General features: G+C 44.4%; 1 pseudogene; it reads left to right on the plus strand.

The window, feature by feature from the left end:
• The window catches only part of LOC111974557 (splicing regulator ARVCF-like), a 113300-nt pseudogene that overhangs the window by 85780 nt on the left and 6313 nt on the right, over positions 1-21207 (plus strand).

A 21207-nucleotide genomic window follows, 5' to 3' on the forward strand; every position in this document is an offset into this window, starting at 1 on the left:
GCGTGTGTGTGTGGTGGGGGGTTAAAAGCCAGCTTTGAAGTAATTTACCATCCCCTCTTCTATGAACAGTACCATGACTGGTGGCTCCCCAACTATGAGGGGATGAGATTATAAATTAGTTTTCTCTGAATCCAGCTGTTTGATGCCACCCATTGTGATGCCCGGTCATAATGAACCATGGCGCTGCCAGCCTGTCAATCGTCGCATGCCAATCACAATCACACTCTGAGGGACTCCGTGTCTCAACTAGTCTGCCTCTGAAACAGAAACACCACGGAATGGGCCCACAACGAACCAGAAGTCATCATTTTGACTTGTCAACGCCTCAGCTCTCGGCTGCAATTTTCTCTTGTGATTTCCCCCGCAAACCATTTCATTCAAACAGTTGATGATCAACTGAAATAATGAGCATAAAAGGAAAGAATGAAACCAAAGGAAAGGGAGAAAGCCTTGTTGTTGAAGACAGACCACCCCGTGGGTCATTGGGAATGCACTAAGGCTTCTGATAACCCAAAGCCCTGGGAGGTCCCATGTTGAAAGGCTGTTATGCATCATTAGCTGGATGCTTTGGCTCTGTAAAAATAAACCTGCTGTGTGTAGTAGTAGTAGTAGTAGCAGCTATAGTTAGTGTGTGCGTGTGTGCGACACGATGGCAGAGAGCCAGCTCTGATTGCACTAGTCTTCCTGTGGTCTACAATCCTCATGACCACTTCCTTTCTCCCTGCGAGATCCGTCATGAAATGTTTCTTATTTTCCACCATAGCTGCCTTGTCTCTCTCTAAACAGTGTTTTCCGGCTCTGCAGAATCTAGCTTGGGAGAGTGTGAAAGGGGGAATCCAATCCACAGTAGCCCTCAATATCATCACGATTCTCTGGATGATTTAGCGTGCTACCCTCTAAACAAGAACGGCTGGAGCGGTAATTACAGAGGAGAATTAGCAGCAGGAGGGAAGAATGAGATTTAACCCTCCAATGGGAGCCTTTGTTTGGCCCTGTTTGAGCCAGAATGGGATGTTTCTGTTTCCTATTTCTGCAAGAATCTAATTAAAACCAGCGCAATGGCAGAGACACGACATCGCTGCCYAAGCCGCTATGGTGGTTTGCACAACAAAACACCCTCTAGGAAGTGACTGTGTGATGTTTTAGTCAACGTAGCGTTGGATGTGAATTGGTAGTCTTAAAAAAGTTGYGCCATGTTGTAAACGGGAGTTTTAAAGCACCCCAAGGATCGCTGTCCTCAACAGAGGGAAGTGTCCTGAGGCCATGCAGCATTTTCTACACTCCCTGGGTTTATGCTGACAGGGTCAAGTCATGTTTGAACTTCCAGCCAACTAAACTCCTGGGTGTCTGGGCCCGTTGCCCTTCTGGCCGACGAAGTACTCTCTGACTTAGACTATGTTTAGACTGTCAGGGTCTGAGATGCAGTCAACCTCCATCGCCATCTCCCCTTGACTGTTTCTCTTTTCCTTTTACTCTCTCACACACACACACTCATCCCTGTGGTGCGGAGGACAAGGTGTTGTGCCCTTGACCGTGAAGGTGGTATTATGTGTCCATTAGAGGGTGTGTTGTTCATCACGCCACTCCACAGAAAATTGCCTGTGAAAATGGCGTAGGCGTAAGCAGTGTTATAGACCCTCATAAGGGTCTGGTAGGGAATTGTGTGTGGTTGTTTGTGTGTGTGCCTGTTATGTTCTCATATGTGTGTAGAGAAAAACCGTGATCCCCTTGTTTCCCAGACAAGTATTAATCATGCCACAGCGTATGGTGTATGCCATAGTTGATGGTACTGTATAATGCCATGCGGGACACAAGCCCAGAGTGAGAGATGGAGCCTGACACAGACACAGGCGGGCGAAATTCCTCCACCGTCAAACACAATCACTGCCCTCATCGCACACCTGATCCCCAGCCTATCTCGACCAGCCCCAGTCTCATCCCCAAGCCTGCATCTGTCCTTGTCCTAGCTACAGACCCCGTGTCAGCCTTATTTTCCAATCCCCAGTCCTAGACCCTAGCACCGCGCGTCAACATTTGTCCCCAGCCCCCTCGGCCTCTCATCAATGCCCAGGCACTGATCAAGCCAGAAGCATGCTGGATTAACTGGTCGCTCATTTCAAAAGTCTCCCCACAGTTCAGATCGTTTAACTCACCCGCTTAGCTATTTCGCTCCTTCTCAAGATTGTTTCTCCTCCAAACATGATATGTCAGCTTAGCCTTCTAAGTCAAATCGAATGTTATTGGTCACATACACATATTTAGCAGATGTTATTGCGGGTGTGGAGAGATGCTTCTAGCGCTCATCTGTTTTATGATACCATTAGGCAGACGGGTGTCCTGTCTCGCGTTCGCTCARGTTGCGGTCGACCAGTTGCAATTTATATTTTTTTCCCCCCTCGCTCTCAATTCCTAATGTAAAAACAAATGTCCCGTTTCGCTCTCAAATCCTTGTCGGATGCAGTCGCCACGTGTTCAGAATGCCAATTCTCTCATCCTGTTCAACCAAAGGTTTTCATTGCTGACCAGCTGTCTTGTAAGTTTGTGTTCGTGCGTAGCTGCCTCATGACAACTTTACTTACGGCTTTGCCTTCCAGGCTTTGTGAAGCAACACAGACAAGGTAATATCAAGTGCTTTATCTCAGTTCTGTCTTTCTCTTGGTTTTCGCTGTGCTGCTGGAGTTTAACATTTGTCTGAGTACGTGATGAGCCTTGACAAACAGTGCCATCCAGCCCTCAAGGTGAGGCTGCAGAACAGTACACTAACCCTGTTCTCTCAGAAACATAACACTGCCTGGGAGACAGACGGGCTGTTATTAAAAATAACACAAGATACTGGAGACTKATTCTAACCCTGCAATGCCGTTTCTGTCTGAAGTGTGTCACTTACTGAGGGAAGATGATCGGTGTTATTCGAGTACTTTGAAAGGACCCTCTTTCATTTTCATTTTAGCTTGTCAGTCTCTAAGTGTTCACCAAATAAAWGGACTAAGAGGGAAAATAAGAAGATAATATCTTTAATGTTGTTGTCAGTGTGATCCTCTTTGCCGTGCCGTCGAGTGAACAGATTTGTTAGTCGTGAGGATGGGGTTGCCGTGGCAACCTCAGCCCTATGCTATTTCGGTTCCAGGCGATACTCTACTCCTCTCTCTACCCTCTGCCGTCCACCACACGACTCTTACTCCCCCTGCCTTTCCTACACGCCTCCCATCCCTCTTCCGCTTTCTCATCCTCCTCCTTTTCACCCTRTCCTCCACATCTCTCCTCTCCCTACCTCTCTTAATCCTCCATATTCTTATCCATCTCTCACCCTCACGTTTTCTGTCCGCGACTCCATTTTGTGAGCAGCTCAGCTCCCCCCCCGTCCTCCCAGTCCCACGATCCCTCCCACTCCCCCAACCCGATCTCCAGGATTTGAACTCCTCTGTGATATACAGTCTGACACTAAAGCGCTACGGTAGATCCACACACAGACATCAGAGCAGCCTGACCATCAGAGAGCCAGCCAGCCAGTCCACCAGTCAGCCGACCAACCAGTGTGGTCGGGTCTGTGTTGTGAGGCCCTGACAGAGAGAAAATTAGTCCTGAGCCTCCGACCACATGGGCCTTGGGATCTGAGCCTTATCTGCGGCCTCCATAATAACATCCAGTCCCCTGCAGTCCAGATATGCATCTAAATGTGTCTGTCCGGCCAGGCCCGGCCACATGCGGAGAGGCTAGCTGCTCTGTTCCTAAACCTTCCCTGAAGTCACACGTAATCCGACTAATGGTCAGTGTCTGTCTGAGCCCTAGAGAGGATGTCGGGACTGGAAACTAACTGGCCACTGTGTGACTGGGCTGAAGGCAGACTCAGAGAAACAGATTAGTCCATCCCTATGACGTGTGGTCAGTTGGAGTTCCTCCTGGACATAGACATTGACAATAGGTCGGTCAGGGTCACAGCTGAGGGATATTATTGTCTTGCGTGACAAAGGTATCATATAAACAGACATCCCTTTTAACCCACGGCCCAGACGCTATTAGGAGCGATTACATTTCGGAACATGGGAAACAACGCCAGAGCACATTGCATTCCAACTGTTGATCCAGAAAGGTTGTCTTGATGCTGGAAGCACAGCCTCTGGTTAGCCACCCTTTGGAACGTGTTGTTTAGGAGCCGATGAAGGACCGCCGAGGGGTTGGTTTCTGTTCTGCTGGAGGACGGTGAAAAGGAAACCTGTCCTTTTGGATTCACAAAAGGAAACGTTTGACTTGTGACAAGCACACAATGTGACCCGTTGAGGTGGCCGGCATCGAGGCATCCATGGGAGACTGGTGTCTCTCTCGCCTCGCGGTAGCTCTGGGAGACCTAGGAGACGTCTCACTCTGGGGTGCCACAGCAGGACATCACGATCCCCTTTCAACAGGAGGAAGGATGTCTGGTGTCTCCTAAAATGGCAGCACCGTAGTTGTGATCCAGGATACGCTCTGAACCAAACTCTCAAGTATCCGTCAGCCTTTTGACAGTGTCTTCCCATTGATATACCATGCCAGCAGCCAGTGGTGTGGTGGAATGCCGACTATTTACCCAGCTACCGATCTCTCTTCTCTGTCCTGCTGCTATCTGGGGGTATCTTTGATTAATATTGTAGCTAGCTGTCAATGAGATGGGCTGACCGCCAGTTACTCTCTGTCCCCCGTTGTCACCTTCCAACTAAATGCCACCAACTGTGTATTTGAATGTGTTGTGCCCTTTATGGTTTAGCAACGCCAATACCCACAGAGACGCCAATATAGAGAGAGAGAGAGAGAGAGAGATGGGGTAAGCGTTATTTAAAAGGCTTGACTTTTGCTCTTTGCCTCTAGTGAGATGGCTGTGGTTGAAAGTGGTCTTAGCTGGTTTGAAAGTGGCTGTGCTGGTTTGAATTGGTGCCAGGGGAGAGATGAAGAGGGAAGAAGATAGATGAAGAGGGTGAGAGAAATGGAAAACGAGCTGGAAAGAGGGTGAACAGAGCTTCATTCGAACCTCATCTTCATTAGCGTTGAGGCCATCGATTCGTTTGAACTGAATTGAAAACAGGAAAATCTCCTATTTTCCAAGCATTCTATTTAGTTGTTTTTCAATTAAGCTTCCTGATATTTTCTGCCGGGCTTTGCAGTGCACCCAGGGTTAACACACTYCGGCTATTGTCTTTTTAAAAGCAGCTGTAATGATGTGATGTGTTAGCTGCTCTCTCCGTGGCTTCSCCTGTGAAAGCATTCGTTAACGTTAGCTATGACACGGATGGGGATATGAAAAACAAGAAGCAAACATTCAGAGCCGGGGGGGGTGGTTCTCACGGGGTTAAACGTGCACGTGTTACAGGGCTGTTATGTGGATCCCATGACCTCTGATGTACCCTGTTCCAACAGCTTTATTTATTTAGTTAGTGTTTCATAGGGAGAGAATGTAACCCTCTGCTCCTTCTACCCCATTGCCTAACTTCACTGGAAAACACTGACCTGCTGTCATAATGGATCCACTTTGCGGCGTGTTAGAGCTGTTATTGATTGAAGTGTGTTTTCTGTCGGCCTGCAGATGCTCCTCACGTGATGTGATGGGGTTTTAACTGGGCGTCCTATGAATATAAGCGTGTGGGCGGAAGAAGTGGGAGGCTTAGGTATGAGCCTCGTCTCAGATTGAGGTTACAATATGCTCCCCATTTTTAGTTTTGTTTGATGAACAACGCATTTTGATAGAGGGCTTTATGTGTGTGTGTTTCAGCTTGTTTCTGTCAGTTAATCTGTAATGATGTTGCGGCTTGTCAAGCCACCTGCACTTTTAATTGCAGCCAAGAGTGAACCCACTTGAACCCTATTATTCTAATAGTCAATTGATGAGCACTTGCATCACTGACTCACCTCGACGTTACTTTGTTGTAACCTACTTTCACTCTCACCCGGAGTGCAGCACACTATTCCTCTCCTCTCTACTCTGTTAGCCCCTAATTGAGCCACCAGCATTTGAGTTTGTCGCCGCCCTATCAGCTAACTTAGAAGTGATCTCGGGCCTCCCCGTGTGTCCCTCAGCTCGCTGGTTTGATGTCCCGCTCTCTCTTAGCGTTTGACTGCTTGGGAAAGGGGAGGCCACAGCAACACACCACTCATCTGACCGACGTCTACTGGAGAAAACATATAGGCATGGAATGTACAAGGAATATACTGTACATGCTAGCCTTGCACCCAGAGGGGAGGGTAATGTTTGTGTGTAGGGTGGGGATTGATGGGAGGGGTGTGTGTGCATTCATGTTCGTCAACATTTTCTTTAGATTAATTGTAGAATTATAAGATGTGCGGTACATGGCAAGGCCTTGAGAGGGAGAGTGCAATATGGGTTTGTGGCTCTAAGAACCAGCGATAGGGGGACGGATGTCAAAGCAACAGCTGATTTATTCACCATGAATTAGAATTCCCAGCTTACAACCTGTCTGGCTAGCAGGTAGGCGCTAACTAATGACGAGGAAGTGGTAAATAATGCAGGTAATACACTGTACATGGCATGGCTGTGCTATACTAGTACAGTGTCACCCTACAGCAGGGGTAGGCAACTCCAGTCAGAGTGAATGGACGGGGGCGGCCGGAACATAATTATAACACTGCAAATTTACCACAACTAAGCCCTAAAAAATAGATGATTTGAAAATAGCAATTATTTCATACCTTCAATTACATTGAGATATGATCACATGTGTCTCTTGGGACATTTTTAGCAGAATTCCTGGTGATTTTACAGTCCCCCACCAACCTGTTGCCGACCTCTGCTCTATAGCCTACTAACTAGTCTGAKATGAAGGTGAACTATGAAGGTGCACTGCAAACCAGAAAAACAAATGATATGGGTAATCTCTGTGGCTAATCCCAACCGCTATGCATGTCCACTGAAATTTGACTGCAAACCATAGTAAAACTCTGTAAGGTTAATTTCTATGTCAACTGTGGACATGGACACCGAGCTCTGGAGCACATCTTCATTGGCTGGACATGTGGAGATCCCAGAGAGAGCTCTAGGAATGAGTTTAAATGCCCTATGAATGTCTCTCCTTTCTCATCTGTCTCTGAGGGAACAGTACTTGGCCACGTTATCTGAGCCCTTGGCTCCGAAATGGCAATTTCATAACTGTCTGCCTGGAATTACAAGAGAGCGGGGAACGGGGAAATGTAGGATTGTTTATTTACAGATTCTTGGTTATTAAAACACTGTCTTGGATTTAAAGTGAACTTGGCACTGGGAGGTTTGAACAGGGCTGAGACTTGGTGCGAAAATAATCTGCCTGCTGTGAAGCCAGTGAGTCTGATTTTTAAATGGCCTTGAATTTGCAGAGTCTGCACTGACAATGTCTGACAAAAGCGAAGTCGTATGGAGAAACGTATTGCTGTTCTGTCTGTTTCTGTTCTACTGTTTTACTGACTCTGCTGTCGAGCTGCGTTCTGCTGTTTAAGCCTCAGACGAAAGCAGCTCATTTGTTGTCAGTCACACTTTAGCTGGCCTCTCTTTGATCACTCACATACTGTGGCCTCTCAGACTCACAGAGCTCCTTAGAAACCTGAATCCTCAACACAAACAAGCATCTTTCTTTGGTTACGACTGGCAACCCTCTCTCCACGCACCACAATTGGTTTACATGGTTGTGGAGGGATATTCTGGAGGGATGAGGACAGGAGCTCTGAAAGGAAACCGCTCTATGGACTTTCTGGATCTGGCAACCCCAGGATGAATGGACCAAAGCCAGCCAGTCCCACATCCCCAATTTCCTCTTCCTTCAAAATMATGGGTGTGAACCCCAGATTTAGACTTGAAAATTGTTATTCAAGGTTTGTACATTTCCTGAAGACAGGTCTGCTCATGCCCAGAATGTAGAATGTAGCAGAAATAGACAGCTCTGCTCCCTCACGTCTCCTCTCCATGGCTTTTGGAGTAAGTTGTCTGACTCTAGACTTTATCTTTCTTCTTTTCCTCATTAAGGTCATGGTAAAAGGCCCTTCCAGATATCCAAGCATTCTTCTTGGCGTCATCCATTGAAGCAAGCAGTACTTGTATTAATTATAAGGCTTTCACCACTTTCTACACTGAACAAAAATCTAAACGCAACATGTAAAGTGTTGATCCCATGTTTCATGAGCTGAAATAAAAGATTTTGACTCCTACGCACCTGGAACAGACACTTTTCAGTAGTAAGGACCTTGAGGGCAAACTGCCTCTGTTTCTGCAATAAAAGATCCCAGACGTTTCTCATACGTACCGAAAGCTAATATCTCTCAAATTTGTTTACATTCCTATTAGTGAGCATTTCTCATTTACAAAGATAATCCATCTACCTGACAGGTGTGGCATATCAAGAAGCTGATTAAACAGCATGACCATTACACAGGTGCACCTTGTGCTGGGGACAATAAAAGGCCATTCTAAAATGTGCAGTTCTGTCACACAAAACAATGCCACAGATGTCTGAAGTTTTGAGGGAGTGTGCAATTGGCATTCTGACTGCAGGAATGTCCACCAGAGAATTTCTACCGTAAGCCGCCTACAATGACGTTTTAGAGAATTTGGCAGTACGTCCAACCGGCATCACAACCGCAGACCACGTGTAACCACGCCAGCCCAAGACCTCCACATCTGGCTTCTTCACCTGCGGGATCATCTGAGACCAGCCACCCGGACAGCTGATGAAACTGTGGCTTTGAACAACTGAAGAATTTCTGCACAAACTGTCAGAAACCGTCTCGGGGAAGCTCATCTGCGTGCTTGTCGTCCTCACCATGATCTTGACCTGACTGGAGTACGGCGTTGTAACCATTTTCAGTAGGCAAATGCTCACCTACGGTGGCCACTTCACGGTTAAATCCCGGTTTCAACTGTACTGGGCAGATGGAAAACCCATGTGTATTTTGTGTGCGTGAACGGTTTGCTGATGTCAACTTTGTGAACAGAGTGCCCCATGGTGGAGGTAGGGTTATGGTATGGACAGGCATAAGCTATGGACAACGAACACAATTACATTTTATTGATGTGCGATTTGAATGCACAGCGATACCGTGACGAGATCCTGAGGCCCATTGTCGTGCCATTCATCCACTGCCATCACGTCTCAGCATGATACTGAATGGCCCCATGACGCAAGGATCTGTACAAAATTCCTGGAAGCTGAAAATGTCCCGGTTCTTCCATGGCCTGCATACTCACCAGACATGTCACCCATTGAGCATGTTTGGGATGCTCTGGAACGACGTGTACGACATAATTTTCCAGTTCCCGCCAATATCCAGCAACTTCACACATTCATTCAAGAAGAGTGGGACAACATTCCACAGGCCACAATCAACAGCCTGATCAACTCTATGCMAAGGAGATGTGTTGCTCTGCATGAGGCAAATGGTGGTCACACCAGATACTGATTGGCTTTCTGATCCACGTCCATATCTGTATTCCCAGTCATGTGAAATCCATAGATTAGGACCACATTCATTCAAGAGGATCACTTATTTTAATTGACTGATTTCCTTATATGAATTGTAACTCAGTAAAATCTTTGAAGTTGTTGCGTTTTATTTTTGTTCAGTTTATTACTTAGGCTTTCAGCCTTCTCATTTCTACCAAAGAATGTATGGAGTGCCTCACCAACCACCATGTATCAATCATAAAGTGTTCATATGTTCTTGCCCACATAATTCATGGGTTTAAAATATACCTCTCGAAAGGACTGCTTCAAATAACATGGAATAGATTGATGGTTATTTTCTTTCATTTTAAGCTCTGTGAATGCAAGTGAATAATTGTGTGTGTGTTAGGGAAGATACTCTGAAAATATAGTTTACCAAGCTGCAAATTACATCACATTGGAAGAATTACACTAAAGCCAACCTTAACAGAAATATAGGTTACTTAACTACTTCTTCAAAGTAACTTTAGTTAACTACATCCAAATTAATTTGTGTAAATCTGAAATGTCAGACTACAAATTGATAGAACAGTTCTCTTTGGGGTCATATCTTAAGAGAATTTGAAAACTTGCCTATTAAAAACAAAAACTAGGTTTCTAGTGAAAATTATGCAGGTCTGATGCCGATAAAGGAWATGATTGCGTACTTTACCCATATTTTCCTTTTTGTTATTGCAAAAACAAGTTCCTGTAGTTAGCTACGTTACTACATGGCAAAAAAAAACTGCTGAAAACATTTGAATTTAGTTCAACTACCAACAAGCTACTAAAATYTGTGCGTTCTGACGGACATTATTATTCAGAAAACACTGAAGGAAAGGCAGTCTTTTCCGAACCACCAGACGTTAAAGTGCAGAAGGCCTTGACTGTCAGGTTGTGAGAATGTGAATACAAATGTATTTTGATAAGGTTGAAGTACTTGGTTTTGAGTCCATAGAGCCAAGCCAAGTTGTCTTCCATAGCGAAGGGCTGTTAGTGTGGATGTACTCCAGTTTGAGAAGTGCTCCTCCCCTGGGATGTCAAACAGCCTGAGCTGACCTTGGTAGTGGAAAGGAGAGTGGGGTTCGATACTTTCTCTGCCTCTCACTGCCCAGCCCGATCCAGCTGATAGCTGATAATGTAATTACACCATCACAGCCAAGCTATCCATTTACTGACTGTGTTAAATAGACAGAGAAACGTTGCTCTCAGATACTCGATTTTGTTGTATATGTGAAATCAATATCTACTTACCTCATGATTCACAATCCTAATGTATTTATGGTCCTGGTGTGAGTGATGATTTGTTGTAAAAATCAATGTCTTGTAAGATTGACTGAATCTTTGTCTGTGGCAACAGATTATTTATTTGTGTGCAAATTAGTCTAAATGAGAGAAGTACCAGGTTATGAGTGGCAATATTCACATCATTACAAACAATGACATTTGCTCTCCCCTTTTTATAYTTTAAGTGATCCTAAACTGTCCTGATCCTAAACTGTGTAAACACAGTCCTAAACTATAATCTGTAGTCATAGTGATCCGGCCATGTCAACAAGCTCCGCTTTACCTTGCTATCAGCTGCCATTACTGAGGTCTGTTTGAAATGTCACAACCTAAGAGGGAACTCACGCCTAGGGCTGTTGCGGTGACCGTATTACCAAGAGTAGTCTGATGGGTGACAATATTAGCCTGTCACTTGTGAATTATATATTATCACTTGTGAATGATGCCCAGCATAGGAAACACGGTCTTTTTGCGACTTGTTCGAATCATAGTCGCACACCTCATGTAGCCTAGTCCATATGTTTTAATAAGGTTGGTATCACAACTAAAGTGTCCAAATAACTTCTTAAAATGAAGCACATTAATCTTCTTTACAAGGGGTGTAGAGCCTAACTGGCATACATAAGCAGCGTGTGAGTATCAAGTTTGGGGGAGATAATTTTCACCATAAAAATGCGCCTTTTATAATAAAAGCATTACATGCATAATTGCATTTGTGGTCACTTTTGAGAATGGTGTTTTCCCGCGAATTGATTGCCCTTTTGGAACATTTGCGCTTATTAGCCAACTATCATGTGCACATTGCAACGCTTCTAATGTGAAGAAATAGCCTTACAGTTTATCAACATTAAGCTAAACGTTCTGATCTGTTGCYTCAGCCATGCTGCATAAAACGTTTTTTTTTTATGCTAGTGGTTGTATTCATTTGGGATCTATCGTATCCCACAACTGTCCCAGACTATGTTTGGAATATTTATTTCTCACACAAAAGGACAAGCTGACCAATCGGTCAACTTTTGTACTATGGGGGATAGTAGATTGACATAGGCTAATGCTTTTGCTGTTTAGGCCTACTCATCTTGTTGTCTGACAAAGTAAATATGGACAGTTCTTCCAATATCTTCAATATGCACCTCYGAATTGGATAAGGGTGTGCACAGTTTAGTCCCTGATGTCTGTCTTCACTTGTAGCCTGTGAGAAAGACCTGATTACGTGACGGAGAGCCATGTGAGTGAGAGACGCTTCGGATTGCGCAGCACACTCACGGAAAAGGGCACAACGCTAAATTAACTCTTTAACCACTTAACACAGAATAGCCGCATGTGCGCACTCCCTCAAATCGTTTGGAGAAAATATTTATATTTTATTCAGCTTTGTTCAATTGTATTCTTCATACTTTAAAATAATCCCACGGAATTCTAAGCAAATCTTGTCTACTAAATGAACTAGTGAAGCCCACAGCCATTTGGCATAGACACATCAGGACCAAGCATGTCAAAAATAATTCATGGATTTATTGTGAAGGTGTAGGCTATATTACATGGATTTTTTAGACTTTTTAAAATGGCTTGTAGGTTATGTGTGGGAAGGCAGGAGACACTAAATGTGTTTATGTTAATTGACGGTCAATTACCTTGAGACCGACAGTTATTTGCTTGACAATCACAGGCTGACGAAATTTGGTGACCGCCACAGCCCTACTCACGCCCTCCACTCAATAAAATCAGGGCAGAGTTTTGTGACTGAGGTCATCGATCACAGCAGAGATTTGTACTTTGAGAGCTACAAAGTGGCAATTAAGCCGATGTCTCTATTATTATAGAAAAGCACTGATTCTGTGAGTGGCTGATGACTGTTATCTGTGACTGAGCTACTGTACCTATTAAGAGTTGGTCACACTTACACCAGACTAACTACCAGTAGTATTAGTAATACTGTGTAGTAGTACGAGTAGTATCAGTATGTAATTACACTTGTTGTTCCATTGTAGTTATGGAATAATGACAATGSCATTTTTTAATTGTTAGCAAATGTATGTCAGTTGTCTACCCAYTGGTAACAATAGCTTGGGTAGACTTGGCACCCTTGTTTGTCATGTCTTATCGCGTTGCTGTTAATGCGATTTACTAGAGTGAGCGAGAGAATAGTAATAATAATTCCATAATTTGACAGACACCTAATAGTCTTGCCTGCCAGACTCGTGTGAGGAGAGACTTATATTAGAGATCTCAGTATTATCTGAGCAGTTTTCACAGACTCTGATTGCCTGTCTCTGTTGCTAAGCTACATTACATGTCTCTGTTTATTTCAGTTGTTTAATAATCAGTCTCTGTTGCTTCTCTGCCTCCCTGTGTGTCTACTGTACCCTGTGTGTCTCTCTGTGTCTAACTTCCATGTCTCTCTCTCTCTCTTTCTCTCTGTCCCTGCAGGTTTTGAGCTGCTGTACCAGCCAGAGGTAGTGAGYCTGTACCTGTCTCTGCTCACTGAGAGCCAGAACTACAACACTCTGGAGGCTGCAGCAGGGGCCCTGCAGAACCTCAGTGCCGGACAGTGGACCGTGAGTCTCACACATACAACACACACACATTGTAATTAAGGCGATTAAGGTCTCTGAACCTCAATAGGAAGGACCAGTTATCCCGAATGGAGCTCTGCAGTGTCATTACCAAACACTCTCCGTTTGGTTACTGTAGTGAGTAATAAGAGTGTGGTCTCTKGTCCAGCTCAGGGGCCTTATTTTACCATCACTAGTTTAAAGTACGGAGGCTATTCATGCTCTTCCCTTCAGGAATGGAATGTTCATAGTCAATACAGTGGCTATGTTAGGCCTAGAGAACACTGGCATGCTAGCGCCATCGTGATTCAGTTTAACACATTATGTGTCACGCTGTAAACATATCCGTTGCCACGGCATGCATCACTAGGCTCCAGTTGGAGAAACACAACACAACACAACAGACGAGATGTTAGATTGATTTGAACACAGTCCAACTTGTATCTCTTTGTTCATTTAAAACAAAACACTTACCCATAACCTGTACCGTGTGTATAACATGTGTAGGCTACAGTACATGTACACCCTGTATAAACTGTCCCCGTTTTCCTTTTTGCTCTGTTTTCCATCACTGTTCTGCACTGGTGATTTTTTTTTGTTGTATTTTTTTTGTTGTAGTATATATAGAGAAAGATTCCATCCCTCCCTCCATGGTTTTTCATTCAGTTTGAGCTGAGGAGGCTGATCGCCTGTCCACGCTCTAGGGCAGCTGCTAACACGTCAAACCTCTGGCATCYAGGAGATGGACATTACTTGTCCCCGCTCCCGATATCTCAAAGCTTTTCTTTTGTTTTAAATCCTCTTTTCATCTCTTTTCATCCCTTTCTCCCTGCTGCTCCCTAGCTGTTTGACTAGGTGCTGTCTGTTTTTTAGGTTTACTACTGCCACCCAGTGGTCTGGTGTTGCACCAGTTTAATTACATCTCCGGGGGGTAACGGTGTTCAGCAAAGGGGAGCGCTTTCATGTCAAACTTAATGTGTTGTGTTACAGGAAAAGAGAGAGGAAAATGTGTGTTTAATCAGAGACAACAACCAAAAACGGTCAAATCCAGAAATCAACTGTTGGCTGTGCTACTGTACAATAATAGAGTCTGTGGGAAAGCGGGCGTGCAAGCAGGCTGGTGTGTGTGTCTGTATTGGCTGATATTATTCTCTCTACATAGACTGGTTATCCATAGCCAGCATGAATGAATGAATGAATGACATTTTATGTTCGTGTCAAATCGTCAATTGGCAACCCATCCCATATAGGATTTTTTTTTTAAATAGAAAGGTCACTTGAACCCTGTCTGACACAAAGAGAAGATTCATATTGGAGGCAATCCTATACCCAATCTGTTCCCTCTCTGTCCCCAGTGGTCCAACTACATACGAGCCACTGTGAGGAAGGAGAAGGGTCTTCCCATCCTGGTGGAGCTGCTGCGTTCTGATGCTGACAAGGTGGTCCGAGCCGTGGCCATCGCCCTGCGTAACCTCTCCATCGACCGCCGCAACAAAGACCTGATCGGTACGATCACTGACCACATAACCTGACCACACATGGTCAACACAAGGCCTCTCTGTAGGGCAAACAGAACAAGGTTGGGATAAAACACTTCGGAATACGTTGAGATTGGATAGCTGTTAATGAGGATAAGAATATGATTGTTGAACCTGTGTATGTCTTTTGCTGAATAGGAATGTGTAATCTACTTATTGTAGATAAGAATGATTGTGGATTAGTCCAAATTTTAATTGCTTGATATCGAACATTTTGTACAATGCCCTCTGCACCCTGCCTTTTGACCCCTGCCCTGTAGGGAGCTATGCCATGAGGGACCTGGTGAGTAACCTGCCCAGTGGTCAGCAGCGGCCAGCCAAGAACCTGGAGGAAGATACAGTGGTGGCCATCCTCAACACCATCCACGAGATTGTGACGGACAGCTCCGAGAACGCACGCTCCCTCATCCAGGCCCAGGCCATCGAGAAACTGGTGGCCATCAACAAGACAAGGTAGGATGATGGCACAGTACAGACCAATACAATACATTTCTTGACTTCTTGTTTTTATTGTTGTATTGTTTGTGTGTTTGTGTTGTATTTGCTAGACATTCTACTGCACTGTTGGAGCTAGTAACGCTGCACCTGCTAATAAAATCWAAGTTGATTGGTTGCGTACACAGATTTGCAGGTGTACACAACCAATGAACTTTGATTGCGATTTGATTTACAACATAGTACAGCGCAGTACAACAGAGCATAAGGCAGTCAAACAATTGAATGGTTTTCACATTAGCTATACTATACCCGTTTGCAAGTACAGTAATGACTACATGTGCCATGGGCCTCCCTCCCCATGAGAGAGGTGTCCATCCTTTTTTTTTTGTCTTTTTTTTTGTCTTTAAATGCAATTAATAATATAGTCACATTAATAATATACAGTATATTCTGCAATCACTCAAGAACCAGGATTGTCTGCTGCTGGCCATGTGCAATGTAACGACCCCGTGCCTTTTCACGTCCTCCAGGATGGGCGTTAATGGCCTTTTTAATAATATAAAGTGCTATAAGCTGGATTCCTTGTCATATCATTTCGATCTGTAGAACATGACTTTGATTGAATAGATAAGCCCGTATCGTGTAGTGTCTGGTTTCCATCAAACCTACTATAGTGCACTTCACCGGAATACTAAGTACTATGAATAGGAATTCAAGAGATGTTTGAAAGATTTCCCAGTTTCCACTTTATTTCATATCACTGTCCTCCATTTTCCATTGACTGATCTGATCTACTTGATCAAGTCAGCGGGAGACGATAATGTCTCTTTTGACAATGTGTCATTCTACAACCTATTGATGATTTTAATTACGATTAGTTTCCAATGAGGATTTTACACCCGTACTTTATTGAATAGCGTTAGGTTCAAAGTCGGGCACCAAAGGAAGCTCYAACTATATTTAGCACACCATACAGGTCACACAAGCTCATATGTTTATACCTTCCAATTAGGCCCTCCTATATCTAGGATGAACAATCAGTCTCTGTTGCTGGGCAGGAACTGAGTCTGTTCCTCATGTTGGGGAAAACGTTGTGCCCCTCCATGCCTTTAACAGGGCTTCTTATCAGTCAGGAGAGGCCTTGAGTTATTGGGAGTACACATTCCTAATTGTCTTACTGCAGTCCACTAAATAATTACACTTTTCACATGCAAAAAGCTTAAACCTAACATGCTGACCAGACCGGACACGTCGCGTGCGCGAGCGTCGCAAAATAAATTTAGAAACCCATGTTATTCAATTATTGCACCCACACTGCTTGCGCGCGCCAAGGAGCGTCTGCGACACCAAGGGCTAAAATAGATGTCGTTCCTATTTCTGACGCAGATTGCGCTGCAAGTCCTGCCTCTCCCATCTCCTCATTGATTTATAAAACTCGCATTGGTTTATAGAAGCAGGTATCCACGTGCCATCTCCTCACTGGTTAATAGAAGCAGGTACCCACGTGCCATCTCCTCATTGGTTATACCCACGTGGGTGATAGAAAGACGAAAACTGTTTTGCCGGTAGTCGTGGTAATACAATGAAAGTTTAGATGCGATCACCATATAATTTAAACGATGAAAAAGCCTGGAAGGAGGAGAGATGACTAGAAACGATTCGGTTGGCCGTTTTATATGTGGATTAATTGTCGGAGTAGAGATCCTTGTCCATTTCAGGTAAAATAACAACTCAAGGTTTATATCCCAGGACAAATTAGCTAGCAACAGCAAGCTAGCTAAACAGGACAAATTAACGTTCGCTAGCAAGTGCAAGCTAACTAGCTAAAATACCATACATGTTTAATGCTTTTCGACCTGTCCCCAAATGAATGTCATTGGTTCAGAGTTTGTTTMGATATTTTAACCTGCGTGTCGTGATCGCGTTTGGTGTGGGGGGGGCAAAATAAATTTATGCACGATAGCGCACGATGGCGCACGCGCGCAGCCGGTTTGGGCAAGGTGTAACATTCAATCTTTAAGAATATATAAAAGTGATATCTTCATACTAAGTATGTAGTGATATAAACCAGTAAAGATGTAAGCCGYTGTTATAGACCAGTCATGATGGTCTACCAGCTGGTACTCCAGACACATGGCTCCTCTTCATCCCTCGTGGGATCATTCTGGCCTCTGAGACACGCCCCCTTTGTACTTTCCCTCTGCCCAAATACAATGCCKGTTAGATTATTCCATCTAACCAATAACATGAGCATTACTGCTGCTAGGCTAATTATACAATTATAAATGGACTAAAACGGGCTCAAGTCAAATAGTCTCCAACAATACCAAATAAATGTGTTTTCCCTAAACCCATGAGATTYACTTTGAAGTGGAGAACCCCTCCCCCCAATGTAATTAACACTAAGGGCTAAGGAGTACTTAATTAATTGAATGAAAGGAAATGTGTGCGGCCATTGGGGTGTGAATTAAAAGCAAGTTCCTGGGGCCATCAGTGGGAATAGATGGATGATGGCTTTGAATGTGAGATTGATTGCATTCGGCTCCAGCCTCCACTAGCTGCCGGCATTGGTTGGGTCCAACGTCTTGGGTTGTGTTCACTACACTACCGGAGCTTGTTCAATAAACACGTTTTTGTTGCAGAAACGTTTTCCACTGCTAAATGTTTTGCTATGGTCTGCACTAATGACCGCGACCCTGCTTTTCCCCCTGTCTCGCTCAGCCAATCACCACGTGAGAACAAGGCTGCCTCCCACGTGCTGCAGACGGTGTGGAGCTACAAGGACCTGAGGAACGCCCTGACCAAGGAAGGATGGAATAAGAGCCACTTCCAGGTACACGGCTGTGTAGAAGAACGTGCACGCACGCACATGCACACACATTCACACACATCCACAATAAGTACACGTGTGTCCCTACTCTCTCCCTCTCAGCTTACAGCGAGCGGCGCCCCTAAAGCAGCCAAGAACGGCAAGCCAGGCTACGACGACACTACCCTGCCCCTGATGGAGAAGAACCAAGGTCAGTCTGTGACGGCAGGCGAGACTGGGGATCCTCCGGGCCTGGCCTACTGTGGTGAACTGAGTGAGGAAACCATAGATAATATAACTGCTCTGAATCTATGGAGGAAACCGCTGGTGTGTGCATCAGAAGTCTTGATTCGAATGAGTGCTGAGGAGGATGGCTCTATCTGGACTTTGTTTTGTGTGTTCTCACTCATAGCCATAATACGCACTTTAGGGGRGCTGTGCTTGAAACCTTTCGCCCTCATTGTTCTGCTTCGTGGCTTGGTGATCTTCATGTGCTGTAGTCAGTACAATTGGGATGGTGTGGAGAATGATGCATCATGGGTAGATTTATCTAATCCAATAGTGTGTTCCAAATGCAAATCCAAGCATGTAGAGTAGGATATGAAGTAGGGTGTCAAGCCGGCCCACAGGAATAATATTTTTGAGGGGGGGGTGTTTAAAAAAACACTCTAGGCCACTCTTGAACGTCTAAAAGTAGATCAAAACTATGAAGGAATTATAATGAACCTATAGGTTTTCAAATAGCTGTCATTTTTCTGGCCTGAATCTGAAATCCAGATGTGACCCTCGAGCCAAAATTATTGCCCAACCCTGACATAAAGGGAGGTACTGTAGCAGCCTAATAAACAAAACATCTCATTGACAGAGGAGTCGAGGGCATGACAGCACTTTTGTCTTCTTGTTTCTGGCCTTGTGACTTTTTTCCCCCAACCATGCATACACATGAGGTGCGGTTGTCATTCACACCCATTCTCAYCCTGCCTGCGTTACTGGTTAAGTGTATCAGCAGACAGTGACTGAGGACCATTGGCCTGAAAGCAACATTGGCTCGTGAATCAAACCAATTGTGTGTGTGGTGCTCATGATTAAAACGGCATATAAATGCTTTTCAGGCACCAAGAAAAATGGAAGTGGTGATATGATACCTATGGACGAGCTTGGTCCAGGTAAGACCGAGTTTGCATGACCTCAATCGCCGACGACGAACGCTAGTAGTCCCAGATGCAATGTTCTGATCTCTAGGGACTACAGACAGTTCTAGAACCCCAACAACACCACCAATGCCCAAATGGAAATTCTAAAAAAAAATTGTAGGGTAKATTTTTTGCAGTATTTGGAATGAACAAAGTTATTCATTGTTAGGATACTGTAACAGAAGACAGTGCAATACTGTTTTACTTATGATGCTGTATGCAAGACCCTTCTCTTAACAAGAGATTTAACAAGAGGTATAAGGATGGGCGCTAATTCAGTAGAACAGATGGCAACAGGAAGTGTGGGCTATTTTCTGATTTTAAATGTTTTCCTCAGTGCTCCTCTTTTCAATGAAAATGCAAACAATTGTCTTGTTTCCTCTCTAACTAATGAGTTCTTCCTCTACGTCAGATGTGCGCCACTCCAGTCCTGGAAGGCTGCATGCAGCTAGTCTACTGTAGTTTCCATCCAAGCATTTAACAGRGATATCCTTCTGTGATCTTCTCTCGCTCTCTCATATTAGATGGCTACTCCACCATCGACCAGAGAGACAAGGACTGCAAGTACAAGAGCGGTGGAGACGGGTCAGTGGACCTGACAGAACGGGAGCCATTGAAGGTACTTCTGGTCTAGACCCACCCGTTACGGCCCATCTACAGCTACACTGACTAGTGGATCAGGCTATTAAAGCACACAAGTCGCGATGCTCCGTTTCTGTTAAGATAGCCTAAACCCGTCTCTCTTAGTGCCCTTGCCCACATGCCCATGCCAGGCTCTTTCTAAGGAAGGAGTTAAGCAGCAGTTGATGTCGTCTGTCGAGCCGAGTGCCACTCATCTAGCAGTCCAATTTACTGGATGCAGACAGCAGATCATTGAGCGTAAGCTTTGTGATTGTGAAAGTAATTCATGTGGGACTGGTTAAGTCCTGCTCCTCCATCTAGAGAGAGAGAGACTCACAGGAATATCTGGTAGTGAAGAACTAGAGGTGGTTCGATGGGTCAAACATGCTAACACAGCTAGACTTAATGAATAGAGTTACCATGACTTCAGACTAATAGAATGTGAAAGAGATGTTTACACATTTTGCTGTCCTCCTCTATAGTCCCCCCCAAGTTGCTTCTTGAGATGATTATAATTATAGGACTCAAAACAGGGTTGGGGAATAACTGATTACATGTAATCAGTTGCATGTAATATGATTACAAAAAACCTTTTAGCTGTAATCAGCTACATTACCAGCCAGTGGCGGTTCTAGCTTGTATGACTCCCTGGGTGAACCCCCCTTCATTCTGCACTAACTGTCATTTTTATTGGAACAACACAAATAAATAATCATAACATTTAAAACTATAAAAAATATATACAAAAATAAGACTTATAAATATCAAAAAGAAGTCACAAAGACGAATGGAAACAAYTTTGTGTTGATTTGGCACTCGAGCATCAATACATTACCCATCCCCCAACACTGTCAACCAAGAGTCAAGACTAAACCAATTCACCTTGGTGGTGTGCAGACTGGTTTTATATTATTCTTAATGATTTCGCACAAACCAGYAAAAAAATGCAACAATATGTCTGTGAAACTATATGTTCACAGTATTATGAATGAATTGTGGTTTATTTGGTAGCATTTCATAGTGTGACTGATTTTACTAATTGCATTAGCACTGTACGAAGTTAGAGGTGCTCTATTTGATAGATTCGCCCGCTCCCCCTACCTGGGGCTTCCAGTGGGTAGACCTGAGGTCAACCTACCCCCGCCCCCCTCCCCATCTGAGTGGGAGACTTTCCCAGGCAGTAGCCTGCCTAGCTCACAAACTAGAATCAGGGTGCCCACTCCGACAAGGTTAATTGACCCACACTCCCACATGGTGACATATCATTGATGTGACGTGCAAATGAGCGATAGAAAACRGATCGCGCAAATGTCACCATTCTGATTATTTTTGTGC

Source organism: Salvelinus sp. IW2-2015, linkage group LG15, assembly GCF_002910315.2.
Source record: "Salvelinus sp. IW2-2015 linkage group LG15, ASM291031v2, whole genome shotgun sequence".
In the NCBI taxonomy this organism is placed as follows: Eukaryota; Metazoa; Chordata; class Actinopteri; order Salmoniformes; family Salmonidae; genus Salvelinus; species Salvelinus sp. IW2-2015.